The sequence below is a fragment of the Lissotriton helveticus genome, chromosome 6 (genome assembly GCF_964261635.1).
Source record: "Lissotriton helveticus chromosome 6, aLisHel1.1, whole genome shotgun sequence".
Taxonomy (NCBI): Eukaryota; Metazoa; Chordata; class Amphibia; order Caudata; family Salamandridae; genus Lissotriton; species Lissotriton helveticus.
The window spans coordinates 76,223,227-76,242,880 of record NC_136067.1 but is presented as its reverse complement, the minus strand read 5'-3'; the positions used below and the strand labels follow the sequence as shown (position 1 = coordinate 76,242,880).

Here is a 19,654-nt window from a genome sequence, read left to right as displayed (position 1 = left end):
CCCATTCTCCAATACCTCACCAAACGTTTCCTATTTTCTTCCCATACAATAGACAACAAAATATACATATAAATCACTCCTGTGCGTCAAGAGATATATCTTTAACAGTTCCCAGGGTGGAAAAAAGTCCGACTCCTTTATGTGTGTTCACAAACCTCTCTGGACATTTTCACCTTGTAATGGCTACAACTAACTCCTTAGTGAAGATTTACGCAGGCGTAAAACTGGCCTATGCCTGTTCCCTCTCTAAAGGGGTCCAGCGCGCAAAAACAGATGGACTGGGCTGTGGCTGAGATTACTTCAAACATTCCACCCTTCACCTTTTTGCTTGACTCTGGGTTTTTTGGGACACGAAACAACCGATTTCTAAAATGCCTCAGCAGTTTGTTTCTTGACCCATTCTGTGGTGTCAGCCTTTACTTCTCACCCGCTGTGCCCTGCCAGCTGGTGCTCTTGTGAGTTCAGTGGCGTCATATTTAACCTCTCACACACTCACTCACTCTCCCATCCGAACTCGTGCCCTCATAGGCTCTGAGCGTGGCACACCCTCCCTCGCTCACTGCCTTTCCGACCTCTGTTATTGTTGTCGTCTTTGCAGTGTGTTGCACGACCTCTCGCCCACTCTGCCAACCCGGCACGTGCCACTGTGTTGTGTATTCTGTGCTGTGATGCATCCCCTCTCGCCCACTGCTTGGCCAGCATCTGCTACTGGTCATCTTTGTTGCATGACTCACTCTTCTGCCTCTGCTGCCTTTTGCCAACCCAGCTCGTGCCCCGGGCATCGGGGATGTGGCCATGGACGTCAATTCACCCAAATGCCAGGGACAGTGGAAGGGACAGCACAGGCCCTTTGAGCTTCGCTTTCACTTACACACAAATATTAAAACATACACGCACTCTGCTTACATAAATACACACAATCACTAACACATAAACTCCCACAGGCATGCACACAACATACATTTGAAAGCATTTTTTTTACTTGCCTCATTTGTCAGGAAACGTAATTTTCCAGCTATTTGTAATCCATTTTTATTACCCTAATAGTGAAGAATGTGACATTATTCACCATTAGTATAAAAAGATTGACAGAAAAAAAGGAGAGCTGGGCCCAACCGATGTGCATGAGGACAAGCTGCCCCTGTGTTCCTGACACTGATTTCACCACCTCTGAAGCTAGGGGTCACAAAGGCAGAACCAGGGGTCTCAAGGGACAAGCCAGGCCAGGGGTCGCAGGAGCGACCCATGGTGACCCCTAAATGATGTACATTGATGTGGCAAGCCACTTCCCATTAACTGCATTTCCAACTTCTATTTGTATCATCTTTGCAGTGTGTCTTACGACCTCTCACCCACACTGCTATTCCAAACATGCGGTGTTACACATCCTGTGGTGGTGAGGCATGCCCCCTGCTGCCCACTAACTGTGCCAATTAGTATATTTTGACAACATCTTTTAGACTTATGAATAGATAGCTTTCACAAATGTTTTAGGATGCCTTTGCGTAGGAAATTAAGATCTGATTTCATGGTTACCCCCACTTTTTGCTGGTGTCATTCTGTTTTCTGACTAGTCTGACTGGGATCCTGATCATCAGGACCCCAGTCACTGTGCTCACTCCCTCAATTGGACAAAGGCTAATTGGCTACTGGTGTACCCTTCTAAGTCCCTAGTATATGGTACCAAGGTACCCAGGGCATAGGTACAACAGGGGTCTCTAATGGGCTGCAGCATGTGTTATGCGACCCATGGGAGACCACTTAAACTGTGACTACAGGCCTGCCACTGCAGCCTGTGTGAGCTGGTGCTAATATCTTATATCTGAGGTCACTGCACTTAAAACCTATAAGTCACCCCTAAGGTAGGCCTTTCAATCCTGTAGGCAGGAGGCTTGGTTATAAGTGTGAGGGTGCCTTGCATGAGCATGAAATCCACTACAAACCTAGGAGTCGATTCTCCCGGCTTTGTAAGTGCAGTCAGCCATTTTATGAGTATGGTGGACATCAAGTCAATCACGAGATGTCTAACTATATACTGGCTGCACCAAAACCAGTCATGTTTGGTATCAAACATGTTGGAACCCTACCCCAACTTCAATTCTTCTTGTGTTGAATGTAGGATCCCATGTACTGGGGGGCTCCCTAATATTCCTGGTACCAGCCGTTCAGGGTCTAACAGCAAGCTAGTGCTGCTGCCGACCACAGACACGATTCTGCCCTCCTGGTGCTGAGCTAAGCTCAAGCAGGGGAAGGTAGAACAATAGGTTTCCTGTCACAGGCAGGTGTGACCACCTCCCAGACAGGACTTAGTGTATTGGGCTGGGGGTGCTTGCTAGCCTTACCTGTTCTACTTTTGAAGTATTGTGTGTATTGTAATTATAACTCCGGGTAGGAGATATACCTATGTGTTAGTGAGTGTTTATAATAAATACATATTTTTATAACTGCACTGTGTGGTTCTTTTTCACTTTACATACACTGTATGATTAGTTCTGGTAAAACAAGCTGCTTCACACTCCTTCTGGACGAAGCCTGAAGGTTTCTTTCCACAGTTACCACTTAGAGAGCTGCCTATGATTGTCTGAGTGGTAGGTGATAACGGGGTAAACCCTTTGCTCACCGACCTGGGTCAGCATGTAGTTACAAAAAAAGTGGTCGGTTACATAACATATTCACAACGTTCATTTCATCAGTTAATGGTTAAAAGGTACACATAAACCAAGTAAATATGAAACTGAATTTAATTCAGCTATAAACAGTGATATCCAGTACTTTCACAGGTATTATATTTTAGTTCATACAATACATGGCAATGGATGAAGTCATTATTCAAAGCAGTGCTCGGTGGGTGTCAAAAAGAGGGGTTCCAGATTCAGTAGGGTAGGGTGTGGTTGGGATAGATTGAGGGACAAAGAAAAGGAATTGTGTCCTGTAGACAATTCAAAATCAATCTTAAAACATTTCCAGTCTATAATAGATCACACTGTTCCCTATATAAACAATACACGGGGGCCATGTATGGCAAATTCTGTTGTGGCGTGTATGTTGGAAAATAATGTTGTCGACGTTTCGACCCCGATAGTAAGGGCGGGTGGTTCCTCAGTTTAGGGTCTTCATCAGGACAGTAGAGATAGTGATAGTGAGCACCTACGGAAATAGATACGTATATCACTCAGTAGGGTGAATTAAAAACTGTAAAAATGGCATCATTCAATGGCCCCTAAACTAGTGTACCTACATTGATTCTGGCGTGTACTGAAGTCCCACCTCAGTTGGAGACTTGCGCCGTTGGTGGTGTTCTGTGAAGGAACAATTAACATTTAGGAAGGTTTACGTTGGGCAGGTCAGGGAGGAGTCAACCCAAGGTGGAAGCGCCCCCACTTACTAGATTCTTCTATGGATGAGAATCATAGATGGATGTATGGAGTCCCAGATGAGTTGAGAAATGGCGTGGCACGTAAGAATCTGTGGGTACAAAATATATGTATCCATGTATCTGTATACCAATGGAAGGGTTACACAATACCTGAGGTGTTCAGGTGGAGTGTCTGGCATTAGAAAGGATAGACTTACTTGGAGAACTCTTTTAATTGTATCCATTAGTAGGTGTGGTATCAATCAAACACCAACTAGAAGAATTAATCTGGGAGAGGTTCTCTTACACCATCTGAAAGAACCAGAAAGACGGTGTTAGCTAGAGTCCCTATGTACTTATGTTCGCTTGGCTCGACGTTACAAAAAGGTGAAGCTCAAGGCAGTCACTGATTCCCTAAAAATCATACCAATAACCTCAGTGCAACTCGCGCAAAAGTTGTAAGTTGTGATGGTTACTACAGTCCCCTTGAATCCGTAGACAGATCGGGATCTCTAATCACAATGAAAGACCTGAAGCGCGGGGACATGCTTCCAGCGCTGTTGTAAGCAGAGAGAAGCGCAGCAAAGTTGTGGTGGTTGCTAGAATCCCCTCGAATCCGTAGACAGATCGGGATCTCTAATTTCAATGAAAGACCTGAAACGCGGGGACATGCTTCCAGCGCTGTTGTGAGCAGAGAAAAGCAGCAATGAAAGACCTGAAGCGCGGGGAAATGCTTCCAGCGCTGTTATGAGCAGAGAAAAGCAGCGCGATTGAGCAGCCTCTCTGTCTGACGTACCTTTGGCTCTGCTGGCGTTAATCCTCAGCGGGAACCACCAGCGCTTCCACGGAGTCACTAGAAATGCTCAAAGCAGGGGGCGTGTCTCAGAGGGCGTGTCAGAGCCCCTCGCGGTGCCGCCGCTGGATGCTGGTACCGCGGGTGTGACTTTACTGCGCATGCGTGCTAGCAGAGCCACTTATCCTGACCGGGTGAGTGAGTGTCAGGGGCGCACTGGCCTGTATACAGACCTCATCATAGTATCGACCTTAGCCAATTGCTCATATATGATTAATAACGCACAAGCGTGCGCACACACTTTCTCAATGTTAAAAACGAGACAGGCTAACCTTGTAATTCACGCAAAAGAATTCTCTAACATTCTCATACGAATGTGAACGGCATACTCAATTAATGACATAATCGTCCAGTTTTCGATATTAATGTACAATGAAAAATGACCTTGCATGCCTTTTTAAATAAAAAGAAAATGAGGTCAGATGTAGGTTCTGCTATTTTCCACAGTAATCTAACACAGTATTCATAGATGATATTATTAGATGTTATCAAACTAAACAGTTTATCATTGGCCCAGGTGACTCAGTGATTAAATAATTCTGTATAGTGAAGCATATCATAGCATACCATTTTCTGTGCAGAAAGCATTATCAAAAATTAGGGATCAGATGTAAGTCCCGCTAGTTGTGAGTAGGTCGCATCAAGTTCATTAAGACCATTATCCACAGTGTCCAAAGTGTACATCCATTTACATTCCTGCAAATTAAGTAGCGAATTCAAATCACCCCCTCTAGGTCCAATCACAATTTTCTCAACCACCAACCATTTGAAAGATTCTGGAGTATGAGCTTTGGACATGAAATGTTCGACCAAGGGGGAGCCTGGTGTCTGACATCTTATACGACTACAGTGTTGGAGAATACGCTTCTTTACATGTTGTTTTGTTTGTCCAATATATACCAGGTCACACGGACATATAATGGCATAGATAACATCACTTGTGTTGCAGTTAGTCATTGTTTTGAGAGTCACCTTATGGTTCCGATATTCCCATACCTTGGTTTCTAAGGTGAGTGGGCAGGCTTTACACTTGGTGCATTTAAAGTGACCTACTACTTGGGGAAGGTTCCAGATACTTTGTAGGGTGGGAGGAGCTGGAGTTTCTAGAAGCGAACACACCACTTTATCCCTGATATTTTTCGCCTTTTTGAAAGCGTGCATCGGAAGTTCTTTGTGGTCAATGACATCTGATACCATCTTCCAATGTTTATTCACTGCCTTCTTGATTAGGTTGCTCTTTGTGCAGAATGTGGTAACACAGACAATCCTGTCAGGATCGGCGAGGCGTTCTTTAGGTTGGAGCAGATCTTCCCTTGGGCTGAACCAAGCCCTCTTTCTCGCCCTTGTCACCAGTCGTCTCGGATATTCCCTTTCCATCAATCTCCTGATCAGGAGATCCGATTCCGAAAAGTAGTCTTCTTTGAGTGAGCAATTTCTCCTGACTCGGAGGAACTGGCCAAATGGTAGATTGTCACGGAGACTTCGTGTGTGGTGGCTCGAGTATCGTAGCAGACTATTTCTTTCCTTGGGTTTCCGGTAGAGAGTGGTATGAAGATGGCCATTTTGAACTTTAATGCTGATATCCAAGAAGTCAATAGAGGTTCTACTCATGTTCATAGTAAATTGAATGTCTTGGGATTGAGTATTCAGCCACGTAAAAAATGAGTTCAATTCATCTTCGTTTCCTGTCCACAACATCAGCACATCATCGATATACCGTCTCCACATCCAAATGTTGTTTTCATATGGATTTCTAGATGATAAGATGTGGTCCTGTTCAAATTCCGCCATGTATAGTATGGCCAGGTCAGGAGCAAAGGCTGCCCCCATTGCTACTCCCTTACTCTGGAAAAAGTATTCATCTTGGAATACAAATTTTTTTTTCTTCATTGCCACCTCCAGGAGCTCAATGATGAAGTCCGTTGGTACCTGAGGTGGTTGGATTCTTCTATCCAGAACTTTTCTTATTGTCGCCAATTCTGGGTCTTGAGGAATGCTTGTATATAGTGACACTATGTCTAGTGTTACTAATAGTTGTTTATCCTGGTCAAATGCAAAGTTGTCTACTTGATTGATGATTTGCATGGTGTCCCGGACGTAGGTGGAAGTCCCAGCTGCTAGTGGTTTCAAGAAAGTATCTATATATTTGCACAGTGGTTCTAACAAAGAACCACAGCCCGATACAATGGGGCGTCCCGGCGGTTTTATCATGTTCTTATGAATCTTTGGTAATGTATAGATCGTTGGAGTTCTTGGCTGTGCAACATTCAGATACTCATATTCCTTGGTGCTCAGAAAGCCCGAATCTTTTCCTCTTCCTGTGATCTCTTGAATCTGTCTTCTGATATCCCTGGTAGGGTTAGTACGGCTTGCAGTATAGCTTACCCCATCTCAAAGTTGGGAATATATTTCTTCTTTGTAGTGTTGGACATCCTGTAGGACTATCGCCCCACCCTTGTTCGCAGGTTTAATCACAAGTAGTTTATTGTTCCTCAAAGTTTCCAGGGCTCGTCTTTCGCCTTGAGTGATGTTATGCTGTACATAGGAGCGTGTGGTGCAAACGTTCATCACATCTCTCATAACCATACTTTCATACGCAAGGATCCTATGCGATGTCTGATGGGCTTTGGGAGTAAATGTCGAGGGGGGTCTTAATCCGGTCACTGAGGTTGTAATCGGGGACGGTGAATTCAAAAAGAAATGTTTTAGTCGGATCTTGCGGAAGAAGCGAGTTAACTCCGATCGTATGTTGAATTGGTTGGGGTAAGAAGTGGGTACAAATGACAACCCCTTGTTCAGCACGCTGGACTCTTCCGGTGTCAAAACATGTTGAGAAAGATTTACTATAGGACTGGATTCTCTCACCATCTGTATGTCTTGCGTCTCGTACTGATTTCTCCATGGCCCTCCGATTGGAACCGGACCTGTTTCTGTGGATTGTCTTGGGGGCGTCCACCTTCCCATTGCCGTTGAGTATTCCCACCTCTTGCTCGAGTTGGCCATGTCTGTCCTCTGCCTCTGTTCGGGTAGTTGCCTCTTCCTCGGGGCGGTCGCCATGTGGGCCCCCCTAAAAAAGGCTGCCAATCTGGCTGAGGTTGGTACAACTGATCCTGGTAACCGTCGTACGAGATAGGTCCCGGAGTGCCCGAGTCGCTTCCTGAGCTATATGAGGAATCGGAAAAATTGGTGAATTTCCTCCTCCCTCGGTAGCCACCTCTTCCCCTGTTGGTGAATCTTCCTTGGGTGTCTTGGTTGAAGTAATCTTCCGCCAGATAGGGATAGGTCTTCTTCTTGTCGTAGTTGGCGATGTCCTTGCTTAGTTTGTCAAGTTTTTTGGATTGAGCTTCAATATCAAAGTCATCGAGGGTCTTTTCCAGTTTCTCTAGTGTGTCTCGTGCATTAGCAAATGCACTATGGCTCTTGATCTCTGCCTTCAGTAAGTCGATCTCTTTCATAAGAGTTTCTACCTGTATTTTGGCTGTGTCTATGCCCAACACCATCCAGTGGCGTGAGCAGGTATTGGCCACAAAACTAAATCCCTCCTTGAATTTGGGGTTGTCCACAAATATCGCTGGTTAATTTCTGACTTGGAGTCCAGTAGGTATTATATTAGCCTGCAGATATTGGGTCAAGGCATATCCATGGAGTCTAGTGCGGACCAATTTTTTCTCAAGTCTCTCCAACTTAACGATCTTTTCATTAAGTGATTGATCCAAAAGTGTGGTCTTTGTGGATAGAAAAACCTGCCCCGACTCTCCTTCCAAAAGATTTTTAATATATTCTTCAGTATATGATAGGGTTTCACGGTCACTCATGATATACCCTGATTAGTAATTTGTAAATAGATAGATAACCCTCGCAGGTATGTACCTGCTCATGAGAGTGGTAGGTGATAACGGGGTAAACCCTTTGCTCACCGACCTGGGTCAGCATGTAGTTACAAAAAAAGTGGTCGGTTACATAACATATTCACAACGTTCATTTCATCAGTTAATGGTTAAAAGGTACACATAAACCAAGTAAATATGAAACTGAATTTAATTCAGCTATAAACAGTGATATCCAGTACTTTCACAGGTATTATATTTTAGTTCATACAATACATGGCAATGGATGAAGTCATTATTCAAAGCAGTGCTCGGTGGGTGTCAAAAAGAGGGGTTCCAGATTCAGTAGGGTAGGGTGTGGTTGGGATAGATTGAGGGACAAAGAAAAGGAATTGTGTCCTGTAGACAATTCAAAATCAATCTTAAAACATTTCCAGTCTATAATAGATCACACTGTTCCCTATATAAACAATACACGGGGCCATGTATGGCAAATTCTGTTGTGGCGTGTATGTTGGAAAATAATGTTGTCGACGTTTCGACCCCGATAGTGATAGTGAGCACCTACGGTAATAGATACGTATATCACTCAGTAGGGTGAATTAAAAACACGCCAGAATCAATGTAGGTACACTAGTTTAGGGGCCATTGAATGATGCCATTTTTACAGTTTTTAATTCACCCTACTGAGTGATATACGTATCTATTTCCGTAGGTGCTCACTATCACTATCTCTACTGTCCTGATGAAGACCCTAAACTGAGGAACCACCCGCCCTTACTATCGGGGTCGAAACGTCGACAACATTATTTTCCAACATACACGCCACAACAGAATTTGCCATACATGGCCCCCGTGTATTGTTTATATAGGGAACAGTGTGATCTATTATAGACTGGAAATGTTTTAAGATTGATTTTGAATTGTCTACAGGACACAATTCCTTTTCTTTGTCCCTCAATCTATCCCAACCACACCCTACCCTACTGAATCTGGAACCCCTCTTTTTGACACCCACCGAGCACTGCTTTGAATAATGACTTCATCCATTGCCATGTATTGTATGAACTAAAATATAATACCTGTGAAAGTACTGGATATCACTGTTTATAGCTGAATTAAATTCAGTTTCATATTTACTTGGTTTATGTGTACCTTTTAACCATTAACTGATGAAATGAACGTTGTGAATATGTTATGTAACCGACCACTTTTTTTGTAACTACATGCTGACCCAGGTCGGTGAGCAAAGGGTTTACCCCGTTATCACCTACCACTCTCATGAGCAGGTACATACCTGCGAGGGTTATCTATCTATTTACAAATTACTAATCAGGGTATATCATGAGTGACCGTGAAACCCTATCATATACTGAAGAATATATTAAAAATCTTTTGGAAGGAGAGTCGGGGCAGGTTTTTCTATCCACAAAGACCACACTTTTGGATCAATCACTTAATGAAAAGATCGTTAAGTTGGAGAGACTTGAGAAAAAATTGGTCCGCACTAGACTCCATGGATATGCCTTGACCCAATATCTGCAGGCTAATATAATACCTACTGGACTCCAAGTCAGAAATGAACCAGCGATATTTGTGGACAACCCCAAATTCAAGGAGGGATTTAGTTTTGTGGCCAATACCTGCTCACACCACTGGATGGTGTTGGGCATAGACACAGCCAAAATACAGGTAGAAACTCTTATGAAAGAGATCGACTTACTTAAGGCAGAGATCAAGAGCCATAGTGCATTTGCTAATGCACGAGACACACTAGAGAAACTGGAAAAGACCCTCGATGACTTTGATATTGAAGCTCAATCCAAAAAACTTGACAAACTAAGCAAGGACATCGCCAACTACGACAAGAAGAAGACCTATCCCTATCTGGCGGAAGATTACTTCAACCAAGACACCCAAGGAAGATTCACCAACAGGGGAAGAGGTGGCTACCGAGGGAGGAGGAAATTCACCAATTTTTCCGATTCCTCATATAGCTCAGGAAGCGACTCGGGCACTCCGGGACCTATCTCGTACGACGGTTACCAGGATCAGTGGTACCAACCTCAGCCAGATTGGCAGCCTTTTTTAGGGGGGCCCACATGGCGACCGCCCCGAGGAAGAGGCAACTACCCGAACAGAGGCAGAGGACAGACATGGCCAACTCGAGCAAGAGGTGGGAATACTCAACGGCAATGGGAAGGTGGACGCCCCCAAGACAATCCACAGAAACAGGTCCGGTTCCAATCGGAGGGCCATGGAGAAATCAGTACGAGACGCAAGACATACAGATGGTGAGAGAATCCAGTCCTATAGTAAATCTTTCTCAACATGTTTTGACACCGGAAGAGTCCAGCGTGCTGAACAAGGGGTTGTCATTTGTACCCACTTCTTACCCCAACCAATTCAACATACGATCGGAGTTAACTCGCTTCTTCCGCAAGATCCGACTAAAACATTTCTTTTTGAATTCACCGTCCCCGATTACAACCTCAGTGACCGGATTAAGACCCCCCTCGACATTTACTCCCAAAGCCCATCAGACATCGCATAGGATCCTTGCGTATGAAAGTATGGTTATGAGAGATGTGATGAACGTTTGCACCACACGCTCCTATGTACAGCATAACATCACTCAAGGCGAAAGACGAGCCCTGGAAACTTTGAGGAACAATAAACTACTTGTGATTAAACCTGCGGACAAGGGTGGGGCGATAGTCCTACAGGATGTCCAACACTACAAAGAAGAAATATATTCCCAACTTCGAGATGGGGTAAGCTATACTGCAAGCCGTACTAACCCTACCAGGGATATCAGAAGACAGATTCAAGAGATCACAGGAAGAGGAAAAGATTCGGGCTTTCTGAGCACCAAGGAATATGAGTATCTGAATGTTGCACAGCCAAGAACTCCAACGATCTATACGTTACCAAAGATTCATAAGAACATGATAAAACCGCCGGGACGCCCCATTGTATCGGGCTGTGGTTCTTTGTTAGAACCACTGTGCAAATATATAGATACTTTCTTGAAACGACTAGCAGCTGGGACTTCCACCTACGTCCGGGACACCATGCAAATCATCAATCAAGTAGACAACGTTGCATTTGACCAGGATAAACAACTATTAGTAACACTAGACATAGTGTCACTATATACAAGCATTCCTCAAGACCCAGCATTGGCGACAATGAGAAAAGTTCTGGATAGAAGAATCCAACCACCTCAGGTACCAACGGACTTCATCATTGAGCTCCTGGAGGTGGCAATGAAGAAAAAAAAATTGTATTCCAAGATGAATACTTTTTCCAGAGTAAGGGAGTAGCAATGGGGGCAGCCTTTGCTCCTGACCTGGCCATACTATACATGGCGGAATTTGAACAGGACCACATCTTATCATCTAGAAATCCATATGAAAACAACATTTGGATGTGGAGACGGTATATCGATGATGTGCTGATGTTGTGGACAGGAAACGAAGATGAATTGAACTCATTTTTTACGTGGCTGAATACTCAATCCCAAGACATTCAATTTACTATGAACATGAGTAGAACCTCTATTGACTTCTTGGATATCAGCATTAAAGTTCAAAATGGCCATCTTCATACCACTCTCTACCGGAAACCCACGGAAAGAAATAGTCTGCTACGATACTCGAGCCACCACACACGAAGTCTCCGTGACAATCTACCATTTGGCCAGTTCCTCCGAGTCAGGAGAAATTGCTCACTCAAAGAAGACTACTTTTCGGAATCGGATCTCCTGATCGGGAGATTGATGGAAAGGGGATATCCGAGACGACTGGTGACAAGGGCGAGAAAGAGGGCTTGGTTCAGCCCAAGGGAAGATCTGCTCCAACCTAAAGAACGCCTCGCCGATCCTGACAGGATTGTCTGTGTTACCACATTCTGCACAAAGAGCAACCTAATCAAGAAGGCAGTGAATAAACATTGGAAGATGGTATCAGATGTCATTGACCACAAAGAACTTCCGATGCACGCTTTCAAAAAGGCGAAAAATATCAGGGATAAAGTGGTGTGTTCGCTTCTAGAAACTCCAGCTCCTCCCACCCTACAAAGTATCTGGAACCTTCCCCAAGTAGTAGGTCACTTTAAATGCACCAAGTGTAAAGCCTGCCCACTCACCTTAGAAACCAAGGTATGGGAATATCGGAACCATAAGGTGACTCTCAAAACAATGACTAACTGCAACACAAGTGATGTTATCTATGCCATTATATGTCCGTGTGACCTGGTATATATTGGACAAACAAAACAACATGTAAAGAAGCGTATTCTCCAACACTGTAGTCGTATAAGATGTCAGACACCAGGCTCCCCCTTGGTCGAACATTTCATGTCCAAAGCTCATACTCCAGAATCTTTCAAATGGTTGGTGGTTGAGAAAATTGTGATTGGACCTAGAGGGGGTGATTTGAATTCGCTACTTAATTTGCGGGAATGTAAATGGATGTACACTTTGGACACTGTGGATAATGGTCTTAATGAACTTGATGCGACCTACTCACAACTAGCGGGACTTACATCTGATCCTTAATTTTTGATAATGCTTTCTGCACAGAAAATGGTATGCTATGATATGCTTCACTATACAGAATTATTTAATCACTGAGTCACCTGGGCCAATGATAAACTGTTTAGTTTGATAACATCTAATAATATCATCTATGAATACTGTGTTAGATTACTGTGGAAAATAGCAGAACCTACATCTGACCTCATTTTCTTTTTATTTAAAAAGGCATGCAAGGTCATTTTTCATTGTACATTAATATCGAAAACTGGACGATTATGTCATTAATTGATTATGCCGTTCACATTCGTATGAGAATGTTAGAGAATTCTTTTGCGTGAATTACAAGGTTAGCCTGTCTCGTTTTTAACATTGAGAAAGTGTGTGCGCACGCATGTGCGTTATTAATCATATATGAGCAATTGGCTAAGGTCGATACTATGCTGCTATGATGAGGTCTGTATACAGGCCAGTGCGCCCCTGACACTCACTCACCCGGTCAGGATAAGTGGCTCTGCTAGCACGCATGCGCAGTAAAGTCACACCCGCGGTACCAGCATCCAGCGGCGGCACCGCAAGGGTCTCTGACACGCCCTCTGAGACACGCCCCCTGCTTTGAGCATTTCTAGTGACTCCGTGGAAGCGCTGGTGGTTCCCGCTGAGGATTAACGCCAGCAGAGCCAAAGGTACGTCAGACAGAGAGGCTGCTCAATCGCGCTGCTTTTCTCTGCTCATAACAGCGCTGGAAGCATTTCCCCGCGCTTCAGGTCTTTCATTGCTGCTTTTCTCTGCTCACAACAGCGCTGGAAGCATGTCCCCGCGTTTCAGGTCTTTCATTGAAATTAGAGATCCCGATCTGTCTACGGATTCGAGGGGATTCTAGCAACCACCACAACTTTGCTGCGCTTCTCTCTGCTTACAACAGCGCTGGAAGCATGTCCCCGCGCTTCAGGTCTTTCATTGTGATTAGAGATCCCGATCTGTCTACGGATTCAAGGGGACTGTAGTAACCATCACAACTTACAACTTTTGCGCGAGTTGCACTGAGGTTATTGGTATGATTTTTAGGGAATCAGTGACTGCCTTGAGCTTCACCTTTTTGTAACGTCGAGCCAAGCGAACATAAGTACATAGGGACTCTAGCTAACACCGTCTTTCTGGTTCTTTCAGATGGTGTAAGAGAACCTCTCCCAGATTAATTCTTCTAGTTGGTGTTTGATTGATACCACACCTACTAATGGATACAATTAAAAGAGTTCTCCAAGTAAGTCTATCCTTTCTAATGCCAGACACTCCACCTGAACACCTCAGGTATTGTGTAACCCTTCCATTGGTATACAGATACATGGATACATATATTTTGTACCCACAGATTCTTACGTGCCACGCCATTTCTCAACTCATCTGGGACTCCATACATCCATCTATGATTCTCATCCATAGAAGAATCTAGTAAGTGGGGGCGCTTCCACCTTGGGTTGACTCCTCCCTGACCTGCCCAACGTAAACCTCCCTAAATGTTAATTGTTCCTTCACAGAACACCACCAACGGCGCAACTGAGGTGGGACTTCAGTACACGCCAGAATCAATGTAGGTACACTAGTTTAGGGGCCATTGAATGATGCCATTTTTACAGTTTTTAATTCACCCTACTGAGTGATATACGTATCTATTTCCGTAGGTGCTCACTATCACTATCTCTACTGTCCTGATGAAGACCCTAAACTGAGGAACCACCCGCCCTTACTATCGGGGTCGAAACGTCGACAACATTATTTTCCAACATACACGCCACAACAGAATTTGCCATACATGGCCCCCGTGTATTGTTTATATAGGGAACAGTGTGATCTATTATAGACTGGAAATGTTTTAAGATTGATTTTGAATTGTCTACAGGACACAATTCCTTTTCTTTGTCCCTCAATCTATCCCAACCACACCCTACCCTACTGAATCTGGAACCCCTCTTTTTGACACCCACCGAGCACTGCTTTGAATAATGACTTCATCCATTGCCATGTATTGTATGAACTAAAATATAATACCTGTGAAAGTACTGGATATCACTGTTTATAGCTGAATTAAATTCAGTTTCATATTTACTTGGTTTATGTGTACCTTTTAACCATTAACTGATGAAATGAACGTTGTGAATATGTTATGTAACCGACCACTTTTTTTGTAACTATGATTGTCTGAGACCACTACAATCACCATAAGGGCTGTCTGGATTAGTGCAGGGCACAGGGTCCAGACTGATTTGCATATGGCTGGGTCCAAACTGGAATGGCAGGATGAGCAAAAAAACGATGGATTTAGGCCCAGATCTCTGTACTGGGGTGAATGTATGACATTGTTCTGCATTCTGTTCATCAATTGTTCTTTTTGCGTTTGTCACCCCGAGTGGGACGGGTATGCCCAGATGTGGGTCCCGTGCTCTCTACGCCACTGGAGTCAAGCTATCCTGGCTGATGAGGGGTGAAACCCCGAAACATGTCCTAGGATGCTTGTTTCCAGTCCAGGGAGAACCTGGTATGGCAGTTCGGGCTGGACTGTTCCCATGGGGCACAGGGTCACGACTGATTTACATATGGCTGGGTCCAAACTGGAATGGCATGGTGGGCAAAAACATGATGGATTTAGGTCCAGATCTCTGTACTGGCATGAATGTATGACATTGTTCTGCATTCTGTCCGTCAACTGTTGTTTTTACATACTGTAATTATGTGGCATGGGAGTACCACAATACAGCAGGGTTTACTAAACTTATTTGTCATAGAAAATCACAATAATTGATAGTATTACTTCATGATTTTTATCGTTTTTAAACAAGGAAATTCTATCTTGGCAAAATGTCACCTCATTAGTACCAGTTTAAAAGCCAAATACAGAAATAAGCAACTGAAAGATGACCAGTTAACCTTGAAGGGCCTTCCAATCCGAGCGAACACACGCTGCCACACTCTTAAGAACTTTTAATCTGTTTGAGGTACAACATTTTTTTTTGTTAAAATTGGAAATATTCTACAGATGATACATTATGTGGCAAATGTGTAAATCTATACTCATGCGTAAAAGCCACAGCCGCCAAATTGCATAATTCCAGTAGCCCTGACTATGGCTCACATTATGAGCTCTACCCATATTGATATTATACGTCATACATTTGATATAACCACGTGTCAATCTGGACACAAACTCTGCAGGTCAAACCTGATTACATTTTTCCTCGCACAAAGTCTGGAATTTGACAATTATATGTGGAAATGAGTGCTAGCCTATACATATATCTGTGTGATATTACCCATTCTATAGTAGTCTATGAGTCTATTACAGGAGCCCAAAGTTGCTGTTACCTGCAGTACTGCTAATGCTGGTTTCAGTAATGATGCACTGTAATGACCATTCTGAATTGCATCTCAGTGTGGTCAGCGGTACAGCAGGATGTTGCTGCTTTTAAGATTCTGACATAGCAGCTGTAGTTCAGGTCCTCTGTGTTAGAAGTCATAATGCTGCTCTCCCCTTCTGCCTCCTCTATTGGCAGCTAAAGGTTGGAATAGTATCTTCTCTCTCAACGTACACATACATTACTTTCTAGACATCAATTTCAAGCTAGGTGATAATAACAACTACCCTTCAAGGTGCTCTGAAATGGCAAAACTGAGGTAGGAAATGCTATAGGGGAAATATTTCTGACATATATATAATTTTGTTAGGGTTTTTTTTAGCTATCTCAGGGTGCTTGGCGGGGAAAAGAAAATACAGTAAAGATGAGGGACAGATGAGCGGCTGAAGATGATCCGGCCGTGGACTGCAATGCAGATCACAGCAACAACTGATTTTCTTGGGTGCATGATGTGAGGTGTCTGAAAGACTGGATTGTCATTGAGGGCCTGACTTAGATCTTGGTGGACGGGTTACTCTGTCACAACGGTGCCGGATATTCCATCCGCCAACATTTAAATCCCAGTCTTGAATTTTAACGTTGTTCCTCTACCCTTCATTACTTAAAATGCAAAACCAACATAGAGAACACGTCAGTCTACTGCAGGAGCTAGCTGGACACTTTGGCTCTTGTGTTAATAAAAATTGCTTGGAAGGAGAAGGGTTACTTTAACAAATGCCTCTCTGCCCCGCAATGAGCAGCAATGTGGCCTTCAGCTTGTTCACCGCTTGGCAGAGACAGAGCGATTTGAGACCCTCCTGAGAGAACCCAACTTAGTTCCCTCCACTTGCATTGTCCCAAAGGTCCACCGCATTGAGGCAGGTCTCCAATTCAAGCCTAGATCAAGACCAGCAAAATGCTGGGCTTATGCTGAGGAGTAATCCCTACTCCAAGGCCAGCAGTGTAGTAACCAAAAGTATCAACCAGCAAAGAGTGCAGGAAGTGCAAAGGACTGGACCTCACTAGCTATGAGGTACACCTTCTGATGAACCTGAAGGTGGTGCAACACCAGCATTAGGACAGGCAGATGGGGTATGAGCAGCAGTAGTGCAAATAGTAGAGGCTCAGGCAAGCACAGCAGGGAGAGATGGTGCAGCAAGCAGCAGTGGGGATGGTATCAGTCCAACAAGCACAAGAGCAGGTGAGGGCTGATAATACAACATGCAAAGGTGGCTTAGTGGACTAATTCGTCCACTGTAGGGGCCTGCGTTCACCCTCATGGTCACACAGGTTCGAGTCCCGGCGGGTCCACTCAGCCGTTCATCCTTCTGAAGGTAACAATAAACATCTATTATTCACTGCCAAAATACCCTTGGGTGAACGTGTGCTTTACAAATACACGTTATGTTAGATTTGAAGGAGTACTCAGCTAAACTCCACAGGCCCTTCTGTAATGTCCAGAAAGATAACACTTCTTAAATAGTATGCGTCCTTATACCAGCAATACAGAAGATCTTTTGAAAATAAAGTGACATGTATCATAGCATAGAGCAGCATGGAATGTTGTATGTTACTCTTTTGAAGTGAAATGGTACATGGGTTGCTCACAACAGCCACATAATACCAAACGTATGCCATGACAGATAACACTGTATCTGCTGTACACATCACTGCACACAGTATGGGAATGCATATTATAAGGGTAATATAAGGGCACATTGTCCACCTGGCCATCAGAGTACCAGGACCTCTCTCTCTGTGCAGATTCTTCTCAGATGTTCAAAGTGTTAAAAAGTCCAAGTGTGCCCTTCTGTGGCTCATTCCTATGTGCCCGAGATACCGCTAGTTGGGATCCCATAGAGGGACCCTATCACTTTATACACAAGACCTCAACTCACAGAATGGACAGCGGCAGGGATCATTACTGTGGGGGATTGCTGCCACATGGGGGCACTAATCCCCATAGATGACCTTATGTCGCCAACTGATCTTCCACACGGGCAATTTCTGACTTATTATTCTACGACTAGGACGTTTGGGAGTTATGGCGCAATAACTCACAGGAACCATAAATGCACAAGATGTTCCAGACACTAATAACCTTGGATGGACAATGTCAAATTGAATGAATTAACTAATCAGCTAATCAGAAGTGTCCATCTCTGAGCCAAGACATGAAGCCTCCTGGCAGCAGAAGGCAAGGATTTCAGATTTTTGCTTGTTCAGCAGGAACCGTGCACTAAAGTTGATACTTTCAAACGGTCATCTGCACCTGCTCTGATGAGCTCAACTCCACAGCTGCAAATGTCTATGTGAAATTTTGTGAAAGCACAACTGATTCTAGAAGCCTTTGTTTAGGAAAGTAGGATCTGCTTTCATGGTAACCCCACTTTTTGTTGGTGTCAGTCTGTTTTTTTTACTAGTCTGACTGGGATCCTGCTAATCAGGACCCCCGTCACTGTGCTTTCTCCCTAAATTGACTATGGTAAGTGCTTCTGTACCTCCACAATTGGATACTGGTGTACCCTAGTAAGTCTCTTGTACATGGTACTATGGTACCGAGGGCATGAGTACACCAGGGGTCTCCCATAGGCTGCAGCATAGATTGTGCCACCCATGAGAGACCACTCAAACTGTCACTACAGGCCAGCATTTGCAGCTTGTGTGAGTTGGTGCTTGGACCTCTCATGACAGATATACGTTTAGTTATATCTGCGGTCACTACACTTAAAACCTATAATTTACCCCTCTGGCAGGCCTTTCAGTCCTAAAGGCAGGGTACGTGGTTATAAGTGTGAGGGTTTCTTTGCATGTGCAGGACATCTCTATGTTCTCTGGTGTCGATTCTCCAGGCTTTGTAAGTGCGGTCAGCCATTTTACTACATATAGTGGGCATCAGCAATTACGAGATGTCTAATTATACAGTGGCTGCTCCGAACTCATCCATGTTTGGTATCAAACATGTTGGAATCATACTTCAACACCAATTCCAGTGTTGAAAGTATGAACCCATGTACTGTGGGGCTCCCTTGGGGTACCCCCTGTACTCCAAGTTACAGCCTTTCAAGATCTGACCCCAAGCTAGTGCTGCTGCCGACCACAGACATGGTTCTGCCCTACTGCTGCTGAAACAAGCTGGGGGAGGACAAAGTAGAACAATAGGTTTCCTGTTCCGGGAGACATGACCACCTCCCCAGAAAGAACTTAGTGTATTGGGCTGGGGGGGAGGGGTGCTTGTCAGCGGCACCAGACTGCTTTGCAGGGCATATTTGTTGCCCTCATTGCATACTCCAGTTGGGACCAGTTCAGGGGGCCCTTGGCTCCTGCTCTAGCGTGAAACTGGACAAAGGACATTGGAGTGTCCTCCCCTCTGTCCAGCCCCTCTGGGAGGGACCCCTGAGTCAATCCAACCTTTTCCCTAGGGTACTTAAGGGCTTACCTGTAGGTGGCTCTTTAGATTCATTGTGGGACAAGACTCAAGCTTAAGCCAGGTCATTCTTCAACCGTCTGCACACTTGGACTTCGCTGGACTTCTCCTGGAACCAAGACTGCATCAAGGAAGACTACTGCTGCTCCTGGTCCATCGTTCTGCAAGTCTTCTTTGTTGTTCATGTCTGTGCTTCTTCCAGGATCTTCAACAGACCTGTGGGCATAAAGGACATCCAAAGTAATCTCCCTTGGAGTGAAGAAGTC

General features: G+C 44.3%; 2 long non-coding RNA genes across 2 annotated transcripts in view; both read right to left on the bottom strand.

The window, feature by feature from the left end:
• The window catches only part of LOC144762245 (uncharacterized), a 637,926-nt gene that overhangs the window by 297,025 nt on the left and 321,247 nt on the right, over window positions 1-19,654 (bottom strand). The window lies entirely within an intron of this gene.
• On the bottom strand, window positions 3,400-19,585 carry LOC144762246 (uncharacterized). The gene is made up of 3 exons (XR_013596069.1): window positions 19,401-19,585; window positions 3,574-3,667; window positions 3,400-3,465 (listed from the first exon to the last, which is right to left on the bottom strand). It is a non-coding gene; the product is annotated as an uncharacterized LOC144762246 (long non-coding RNA).